The sequence below is a fragment of the Arachis duranensis genome, chromosome 5, assembly GCF_000817695.3.
Source record: "Arachis duranensis cultivar V14167 chromosome 5, aradu.V14167.gnm2.J7QH, whole genome shotgun sequence".
In the NCBI taxonomy this organism is placed as follows: domain Eukaryota; kingdom Viridiplantae; phylum Streptophyta; class Magnoliopsida; order Fabales; family Fabaceae; genus Arachis; species Arachis duranensis.
In genome coordinates this window covers 85,057,870-85,068,931 of record NC_029776.3, presented here as the reverse complement: position 1 = coordinate 85,068,931, position 11,062 = coordinate 85,057,870, and positions in this window count along the sequence as shown.

Sequence of the window (11,062 nt, the reverse complement as noted above, 5' to 3'; positions counted from 1 at the left end):
CAGAATATTAAACGATTTCTAAAAATTTATTAAAAATCATCATTTGACTCATTAGCATCTAAAAAATTATTACCAGGACTTTTGATATTAAAAAAATTAATATAAGTATAGTCCTCCAAAGTAGTATAAGAGTTAAAACTTGACTCTTTTTTTTTTCAGAATTAGAAGTAATAGATAGTTATATAATATATAATGACCAATTATATTTATACAATATGTAATTTAAAAAATATTTAAAATACTATATCAATTAAATTATTATTTAATTTGTGAAATTAAGTATAAAACTTATGTTTTGATAATTTTATGCTTTGAAAGATCCAAGTTTTGTTTCTATTTTGCTAGGGACTAATATACTTAATATTTCAAAATTGAGAACAAATTTGGCAATTTATTTTTTTAGAGACTAATATGGTACAGTTTGGGTAAACAGCTTAATTAAGTTACTTTTAAAAAAATAACTTAAACAATAAATGACTATATTAAAAGTAGTTTGTAAATAAGTTATTTTATGTTTAGATTTTTTGTAAAATACTTATTTTATAGAAATGTGATAAAAAGTAGTTGTATTATGAGAGAAGTCATTTTTTTTAACTTCTCTATAAACTCCTAAATAACTTTTTAGAAAGCTGCAATTTTGTTTTGAAAATTGCACGAGACATTAATACTACTACTTTTCATAAGTCAAAAGTTCAAAGAAGTTACTTTTAAACCTTCTCAAACGGGCTCTATGTCTAATACAAAATTTGTTGAGAATATACCAAAAAACACAAATAATACAAGAATTTGGTCACAAAATTTCCAAACTACAAATTATTCAATTAGAAGCTTTTAAAGTTTAATAAGGATTTTATTAAAATTTTTATTTTTTATATGAACCGTTAGTTAGTAGTTACTCTTGTTTTCTTCCTAAGCTTACATTTTCTTCTATCTCCAAAATTTGAGAGCTCACGTTTTCTTCAACCCCAAGAAAAAGAAAAAAAAAGAAAGAGCAAGAAATTACGTTTCTTTAGATTTGAGAGCAATGGACCAAAATCCCAACTTTGTTCCTGGGTAATTTCCCTTCTTCTTCTTCACTCTGTTTGAAATGTATAGTTAGATATGAATGTCAATGTTCTTGGGTTCTTTTCTAATTTAACTGAACCCTACAATTTGCAGCAAGATATATATACGCGGTTTATCACCAGCCACAGAACATGGTTAGTGCTTTGTCTTCTATTCATATTCTTTTTCTGAATTTGGTGACTATTTTGGATTGCATGCATTAATTTCTTGCTTATCATTTGAGTTTTGCAGATGAAGTTAGGATGTACTTTTCTAAATATGGCAAGGTTAAGAGTTGTACCGTCAGGGAGGACCGCAACCCGCGCCGGAATCTCAGAGTCGGGTTTGTAACTTTTAAAGATGTCTCTGTGGTTGATAGAGTCATAGTGGAGAATCATATTATTAGGACTTGTTCTTCCTATGCTACATGAATTATTTGTTATAAGTCTTTTCTTGTGGTTGGTTATAGGTTACGGTTGAAAGATGCCTTGGGGAAAGGAATGTTGATGATACGTTTCCGGAAAACACACTTTATGTTTATGGAATTCCTGGAAATGTGTCTCCAGGTTTGTTTCTTCTTCAGTTACTATTCTAATCAAAATTCAAATTCTTTTAACTCAGTATTGTTTTGGGTACCTAATATGTTCATGCTTTCTTTCTTTGTTAGTTAGTCTAGTTTTTAATTACTTGTACTACAAGTAATGGCATGATTAGTAAATATGAAACAAATAATCAAGAATTTAAAATGTTTAAGATAGCTTGAGGTAGTGGACTAGTTTATAAGCAAAACGACTTCATTGTCCTACTCCTTTAGGTATTGTATTGATGTCATTGTTTATCTTTAGTTATGTGGAAGTAAATTATAGAAAGATATTTGAAATCTTATTTTTAAATGTTGATGATGAATGACTTGCATTTTTCTGTCTCAGGTTTTTTGGCAAATTTCTTTAGTGATTATGGACCAGTCGTTTTATGCAGCATAGAAAGGGAAAAAGGCCATGGATACATTTACTTTGAGTCTCCTCAGCAAGTTGATGATCTTATAGCACGTTTTGGGAATTGGATTAATTTTCATGGATATAAAGTGAGGAATCTTCTATTAAAACCAAATCACCATCCATGCTCATATCTTGTTATAAATATACATACTAAAACTAACACTTTTCAGATTCTATTTTTATTATTTTGTTCAAAAGAGAAAGTTGTTGGAACTGAGCAAGTTTTCTTTATCTTGCATTGTAGTTGGAAATAAGCAAGCATCTCCAAAATAGGGGACCAACGCTTCCATGTAGGGTAAGTGTTCCATTGAATGCTGCTAGAGCCGAAAGAGCCGGCGATCCTGGTCGAATGGCTGTTTCTAACCCGGCCGGGGGAAGCAGGTCGAGTGGCAGGGTGGTTCAAAATCAGTTGTGGCAACCTTATGGAAGCTATGGTACTATGGTACCCTCTGTAGCATTTCCTAATACCATTGGTCATGGACAATACAATGATGTTCCTATAGAAGCAGGAGGGCAAGGTGGTGGTGCAATGAGACAGAATATTTCTACTTTTGCTGGCCATCGCCGCGGCCAAGCCAATGTCTCTCAAGGGGCTAGTAGTAGTGGAGGTGGTGCCTTGAATGCTGGCCATCATGATAATCCAAAGGTGTCAATGGAATAGATATAGATGATTTTGTTCTTCATTCATGACATTTCTGGTTACTAGTAACTTTTTTTAGTTTTTTACTTGATTTCATTACTTCATGTTTCAGAATTGTGTTACTTTACTACATGAAAAGATTGTGCAGATAGACATGGTTCTGTTCTTCATTCATAACATTTGTGTATATTGAAACATCTTGGGATTTTGTTTCTGCTTTATTTTAGTGACTTTTTTGTGCAGATAGACATGGTTCTGTTTTTATTTTTAGAATTTTATGTTTTCTAAATTTTATAAATAATGCACTTAGCTTCCATTAATCTCCCCAAAGATTCTTAACCTCACATGAATAGTCTAGGTTACTTGATAATATATGTAAACTATAAATCATTTTTATTATATAAATAAAGGTACACAAATATTGAAAAAAAATTCAATTTCTAACCAATAATCATTTGTCTTAGTTCAATATTTTGTTAGAAAACATCTATATTCTTATGGGACTTAAATTTTGAGTATAGCAATTATCATGTAGATTCAAACAAAAAAAAGTTTAAACAAAGCACTTTAGTAAGTGTTTGCTTGGATTATTTCTTAGAGGGGAAAAAAAATACTTTTCTAACATTTTGAGGGTGTTCAGCAGTTTAGATACATTTTTTAAAAAAAAACGATATTTTTATTTTTAGATGCTATTAGAAAAAATCTTCTAATAAAAAAAATTCTCCTAAAAAATTGAAAACACTTGTTTCATCCAAATAACACTTTATTATTATTATTATTATTATTATTATTATTATTATTATTATTATTATTATTATTCCGGGGCTTACCTAGAACCGGACAGTGGTTGGGCTTGTTTGTGAGGCCCAAGCGTTGGAGGAGGGTGGTCTCCGACTTGGTTTACGTCTGGGAGCCGCCTCCGAGTTGTGTATGTGAAAGGATGGGGGGTGATACCTGCAAAGACACTCCGATGCCTAAGTCAGCATGGGGTTAAGCAGGTTTAGAATGTATTGGAACTTAGGAATACCTGAGAGTTGTCAGTATACTTATAGTAGTGAACCCATGACCACCGTTGGAGTGGTTCCACCTTTTAAGGAGAATAACCGTCCCTTTATCTTAGAGAGGTTAGGATTTGACTCCTGGAAGTGGGTTGAGAGATTTTAGGGGCAGTTACTTATTTGAATAAGTGCTATCTGCCAGTTAGTCTGACTCCCGACTTCCTTTTGTGTAGAAACTGACCTCTTTGGTGGAAGTCGGTCACGAGAGGGGCCAATCTTCGAATTGGGCCTTTTTGTCTTATTGGATCCTGGGCCTTTAGCATTGCACCAGGGTATAAACAGTGCCCCTACTCGAGTCCAAGCCATTTCATGAGTTGGGTTCGAGTATACAACTTGGGGTCGTAGCCCACTTGTTGAATAACCGACGTGATTTTCAGGAGCCGATGTGATTCAAATTTTCTTAACCGTCGTGTCTAATCAAATGTCGCGTCTCTTAGAGTTTTGAGCATTCATGCGCGGGGGCGGTTACATTGGTAACGGTGCAATTCTTAAATGGTTGTGTCGTTTTACCTTTATGCTCCTAGCGTGCTTATAAATACTTATTCTCCTTTTCCCTTGTTTCGTTTATGAAAACTTACTTACGCACTCTGCATTGAAAGAAGGCTTCTTCGTTCAACTGCTGTTGTACCTTTGATCCTTCAAAGTAAAGGTCAGTTTTTTCTCCTATCATCTTTTACAAATGCTTTTATTTGCATGTTTTTTGTTTTGAGAGGAGTGTTGGTCGTAGACTTAGTGATTCTGTTTTGTTAAGGATCTAACCCCAGGCCCCTTAGAGACCATGTTTTTTATCCTTTTTCCTTTCCCCTTTGTAGGTTTCAGGATCCTTTTCTTTTTAGAAAAAAGATGTCTTCTGTAGAGTCCCTCGCTCAGTGGGTTGATGTTACTGTTCTTGGGGAAGAACCCTTTGTGGATACTGACTACATTACCGACCTTCGTACGCACCATAGAATTTGTGCTTCTGATGATGATGAGTCGAGATATGAACTGATAGCCCCGGGTCCGGAAGACCGGGTTTATTTTGGAAGAGCTTCTGAGGAAGACCCTCATTTTATTTTTATGTATGAGAGTTTTTTCACCCGTTTGAGCGTTCTTCTTCCTTTTTCTGACTTTGAGATAGCCGTTCTATCTCATTGTCGGATAGTCCCTACCCAACTTCATCCTAACTCTTAGAGTTTTTTGAAAATTTATCAATTTATCAGCCATGCGCTGGATTTTCCAACTTCTTTCAGGATTTTCTTTTTTCTCTTTCATATGACCAAGCCCTTTAGTGGGCAAAATAACAAACAATAATGGGTGTCTTTTCAAGCTATACAAGGCCGGAGAGTTTTGACCCTCTTTGATGAATCTTTTGCATGATTTTAAAAATTCCTTTTTTAAAGTGCGATCTGTTGAGGGTCACCACCCTTTTTTTTCGGACCAAAATTTTTCTCCCCGCTTTCCCTTATACTGGCTGGAGGCCTTTCCTTGTGAAAAATATAATTTGGATGATTTGGACGAGGTGGAGCTGGCCATTGTGGGGTTCCTCCGAGAAGTATGGGGGATGGCCCCCTATCTGGATACGAAAAAGTTCCTTCAGGGGTCTCCGACCTTCGTCCAGGCCCAATTAGGTAGCGTCCTATTTGTTTATGTTTTTTGTCGAGTGATTGTCCGAGTTGTTTATCTCCGACTTGTTTACTGATTTTTTTATCCAATGGTTCTTGTAGAGATGGCCAAGAAGAATTCCAGAGAATCTTACTAGAGAGTCCAAGAGGCCAAGGCGAGGTCCCGCGCTAGGGTTGGCGATGCCAGGGCTACTGGCCCTCCTCCTCCTCCCCCTCACAACCTGAGAACCCCCTCCCGACCTATTGTCATATCCTCTTCCACCTCTTCTCTTCCTTCCCCTCCTCATTGATCTTTCCCTGAGCCAAAGCTGAAGAAGCGCAAGACTTCAGGGTCTAGCTCTTTGATGAGCGGATATTTTATACGCTTTTTGGGGGTAATTTCATGTAAATTTTAGTATGTTTTAGTTAGTTTTTAATAGAATTTTATTAGTTTTTAAGCAAAAATCATATTTCTAGACTTTACTATGAATTTGTGTGTTTTTTTTGTGATTTCAGGTATTTTCTGGCTGAAATTGAGGGAGCTGAGCAAAAATCTGATTTAGGTTGAAAAAAGACTGCTGATGCTATTAGATTCTGACCTCCCTTCACTCGGAATGGATTTTTTGGAGCTACAGGAGTCCAATTGTCGCGCTCTCAATTGGGTTGGAAAGTAGACATCCAGGGCTTTTCAGCAATATATAATAGTTCATACTTTGCACGAAGATAGATAACGTAAACTGGTGTTCAACACCAGTTCCATGTTGCAGTCTGGCGTTCAACGCCAGAAACAGGTTGCAAGTTGGAGTTCAACGCCAGAAACAGGTTACAACCTGGCGTTCAACTCCAGAAACAGCCCAGGCATGTGAGAAGCCTAAGTATCCGCCCCAGCACACACCAAGTGGGCCCCAGAAGTGGATTTCTGCACTATCCATCTTAGTTTACTCATTTTCTATAAATCTAGGTTACTAGTTTATTATTTAAACCACTTTTAGAGATTTATTTTGTATCTCATGACATTTTTAGATCTGAATTATATACTCTTTGACGGCATGAGTCTCTAAACTCCATTGTTGGGGGTGAGGAGCTTTGCAGCGTCTCGATGAATTAATGCAATTATTCTATTTTCCATTCAAACATGCTTGTTCCTATCTAAGATGTTCATTCGCGCTTCATTATGAAGAAGGTGATGATCCATGACACTCATCACCTTCCTCAATCCATGAACGTGTGCCTGACAATCACCTCCGTTCTACATTAGATTGAATGAGTATCTCTTAGATTCCTTAATCAGAATCTTTGTGGTATAAGCTAGAATATTTTGGTGGCATTCATGAGGATCCGGAAAGTCTAAACCTTGTCTGTGGTATTTTGAGTAGGATTCAAGGATTGAATGGCTGTGACGAGCTTCAAACTTGCGATTGTTGGACGTGATGACAAACGCAAAAGAATCAAAGGATTCTATTCCGACATGATCGAGAATCAACAGATGATTAGCCGTGCTGTGACAGAGCATTTGGACCATTTTCACTGAGAGGATGGGAAGTAGCCATTGACAACGGTGACGTCCTACATACAGCTTGCCATGGAAGGAACTTTGCACTTTTGAAAGTGAGGAAGCATTATGTTACACGAATTCAGAAGACAAAGCATTTCCAAAACTCCAACATATTCTCCATTATTGAGTAACAATTACTTATTCCAAACACTTTCACTTTTTACAATTAAATTCAAAGAACCTTATTGGCATCCTGACTAAGATTAATAAGATAACCATAGCTTGCTTCATACCAACAATCTCCGTGGGATCGACCCTTACTCACGTAAGGTATTACTTGGAAGACCCAGCGCACTTGCTGGTTAGTTGTGCGGATTGCAAAGGTGTGATTGCAATTTCGTGCACCAAGTTTTTGGCGCCGTTGCCGGGGATTGTTCGAGTTTGGACAACTAAAGGTTTATTTTGTTGCTTAGATTAGGAATAATTTATTTTTGATGCTATAGAGTCATTAAATCTGAGTCCTTTATTTTATAGAGTCATCAACATATATCTGTGCTTAAATTACTAATTGTCTTGCAAGTTTGTAAAATATTTTTCTTTCCCATCTCAATTGTAAAAGTGCTTTAGTATTATCTAAGGGTTGGCTATGTATATATGACTCCTTGAGAATGTGAAGTAATTTAACTACATGTAAGCTTTATATATAAGTGAATAAATTAGAATTGCATGATGCATTTAGTTAGTTGCATTTAGATTAGAATTGCATTGCATGGCATTCAACCACTTCAACCTTACTTTTTACCTTGGATATAGCATGAGGACATGCTATTACTTAAGTGTGGGGAGGTTGATAAACCCATATTTTGTGATATATTTTGTGCTTAGTTTGAGTGATTTATTCAATCCTTCACCCACTTATTCATATTAATTGTATGGTTTTACTTTCCCTTCCTTATTATGTGATGTATGTGAAAAACATGTTTCCTATGCTTTAAAATTAATTATTTTAATTACATCTATTTCCATTCGATGCCATGATTAGTGTGTTGAGTAGTTTCAGATCTTCTAAGGCAGGAATGACTTAAATGATGGAAAAGGAAACACACAAAAATGGAAGAAAAGCGTAAAACGGAATTTTGGAGAATCTGGCATCCACGCGATCGCATGGACGACGCGACCGCATGCCAAGAGCAAAGAAGCAGCGATGCGGCCGCATGACTGATGCGACCGCGCACCTAAAGAAGAACACCTATGGCGCGGTCGCATGACTGACGCGACCGCGCGACAAAGAAAACTCTAATCGACGCGACCGCGTGACCCACGCGGACGCGTGACAGAGGCCACGCACCAGAAATTGCAGAAAACGCTCATTGCGGATTCTGAAGCCCCTTTTGGCCCAAATCCAAGTCCAGAAGGCAAAGACCAGAGGTTATGAAGTGGGAAAATGCATTCATTTGGGGGATCTCCGAATTTTTAGTCACTTTCCATGATTTAGGTTAGTTGGAGAGAGGTTCTCTCCTCTCTCTTTAGGATTAGGATTTAGGATTCAGGACTTCTCTTAGTTTTAGGGTTTAGGCTCAATCCCAGGTTCAAGGTTCTTTTACTTTACATTTATTTCTTATTTTCAAATACTTGAATGCTTATATTAGTTATGTTGCCTATTTGGCTTATGCCACATTCATGATGATTTTCCTATTTAATGATATTTGAGGTATTTTAGTTTAATATTGCTTTCTTTTGTTTATGCTATTGATTATTCCCAATCTAAAGATATTTTATTCCAATAGATTTAATTTCTTTTCTTTTTGGTCTTGATTAAGAAATCAGTAACTCAGGAGTTATCTTAGCTCAATATAATTGATAACTGTTATCTTGCTAATTGAACTGAACTTCCATAATCCTAACCTTTTCTTAGGAAATAAATAGGATTCGAAGGTCTAACTAATTAGTCCCTTGACTTTCCTTTGCTTTAGCAAAGATTAACTAAGTGGAATTAAGATTCAACTTTCATTATTAGTGATAAGAATAACTAAGTCTGGACTTCCAATTTCTCATACCTTGCAAAAAGTTTGCTTTACAGTTGTTTATTTATTTTAATTGCCATTTAAATTACTTGTCATACTTCTTCCTTAATTCCAAAACCCCCAATTTTACCTTTTTCATAACCAATAATAAGAACATACTTCCCTGCAATTCCTTGAGAAGACGACCCGAGGTTTGAATACTCGGTTATCAATTTCAAAGGGGTTTGTTACTTGTGACAACCAAAACGTTTGCGCGAAGGGATTTCTGTTGGTTTAGAATCTATATCTACAACGCGACTATTTTTGTAAAATTCTTTACTAGCAAAAAATCCTAACGTCAAAATGGCGTCGTTGCCGGGGAATTGCAAACGTGTGCCTTATTATTGGTTATTGTAAATATTTTTCAAAAAATATATATATATTTTTCTTTTACTTGTTTATTTGTTTCTCTTTTTTCTCCTTTATTTCTGATAACTACTATGAATTCTCACCCCTCTCGCTTTGAGTTTGGTTCTAACTTTGTTGAAGGAAATAGAAACCATAGCAAGAATATGCATCAAGGTCAGACCAATCAAGGATGGATGGAGCCAAGAGGATCTAATCAACCCTTTAGGCAACAACACCCTCCAAGATATCATGGACAACAACCATTCTACAATGCATACCCAGCTGAAAGATATGGTGGACCGCCTAGTAGCTACCAACAAGCCCCACCCTGTGCTCAGAGACCATCCTCTCGACATAACTTCGAACCACCAAACTCACAAGCTTCTTTTCACCATTCGCTACCACATGATCCTTATCCACCCCAATGCCAATCCAATTACTCATAAGAACCACCACTCCCCCATACACCATGCCCATATCCATCAAAGTCAGAATCACAGGTTCGCCTCGAAGAATCAATAAACCAATTTAATGCAACCCTTCATCAACTGGAGCAAGCAATAAATCAATTATCTTTCAGACGTTCAGACACTCAACAGAATCCCATGGCTTCATGTGGAGAATCTAATGAAGAATGTATTGTGAAGAAGACACAAGAGACTCCAGTGGACAACATAGAGCATAACTTCGTACTGGAACAAGTCGGGGACGCTGTCATTGTAGAAGAAGAAGAGTTGGTTGATGATTTAGGAGATGCTAAACCTCCTAGGGAATACAGAGTTATGGAAGACCCCGTCAAGGATGTTACAACTGACGCTAAAGAGGATGTTGCACAACCTCCAATGCGGATATCTTATGAAGAACTGGACGGAGTAACTCAAGACGCATGTTTCTTTGATGATGATAGTCACCAGTCAAGTCCTCCTAGTGATGAACTTGCAGCCGCAAGTGAATTCTCTGAGACAGAAGAATCTTCCCCAAGTGAATACGAAGATGATGCAGAGGTCGACTTTTCTCAACCTCCTATTTATGACTCAGGTGATGAGGAAGATATGGAAAACTTTGACCAGAACATGGTTGGAATGGAAAAGGTTTGCAAGGAAGTGGAGGAATCCACTGAAGACCACAAGGGAGTAGATCTTGTAGAACCGCTGGAAACACTGATCCCAAGGCCATTACCACCCAATACAGACTTCAAGTGGGTAAAATCCTTGACTCTTATCTTTATTTTTCCACTTGAATATGGTTTGCTTGAAACAGATGGCCAGCTTAGAGCTCTTTGCGGCTTTAAAAGGAAAAGGAAAATGGCTTGTACTCAGAGCTGGTGCACAAGGTTCAATAAGGTTCCACACTTCAACTCGAAGCGCACGGATTGGTATCATGCTCAATTGAATGGATCATTGAGAACGTTTGGTCACCATGGTGAGAATCTACTTTTTAAACTACCCGGATGGAATCATGTAGATCAAGACGGAGGATTTAAAAGCAAAGCTTGGGATCATGGATCCTATCATGACATTCGTCATCCCGGGAGCCTGAAAATTTGTTTGAAGTTGCTCAGAAGCTTTACATGCCTAGTTTGGGACCCCGGAAGCTATTGGCATTCCAATCATTGGTGGAGATTTCTGGATGAATTTAAACATAAGCCGCAATAACAAGAAGCTCAACCAGTGTCCAACTTAAGGACTTTAACCAAAAGTGCTAGGTGGGAGACAACCCACCAAGGTATGATCGTCCCTTTTTCATTTTTTTTATTTAGTCTTATTTGTCTTCAAGTTTTATTTTATTTTATTATATTGAACCTGGAGTTTTGCATATCATTCATATTAATCATTG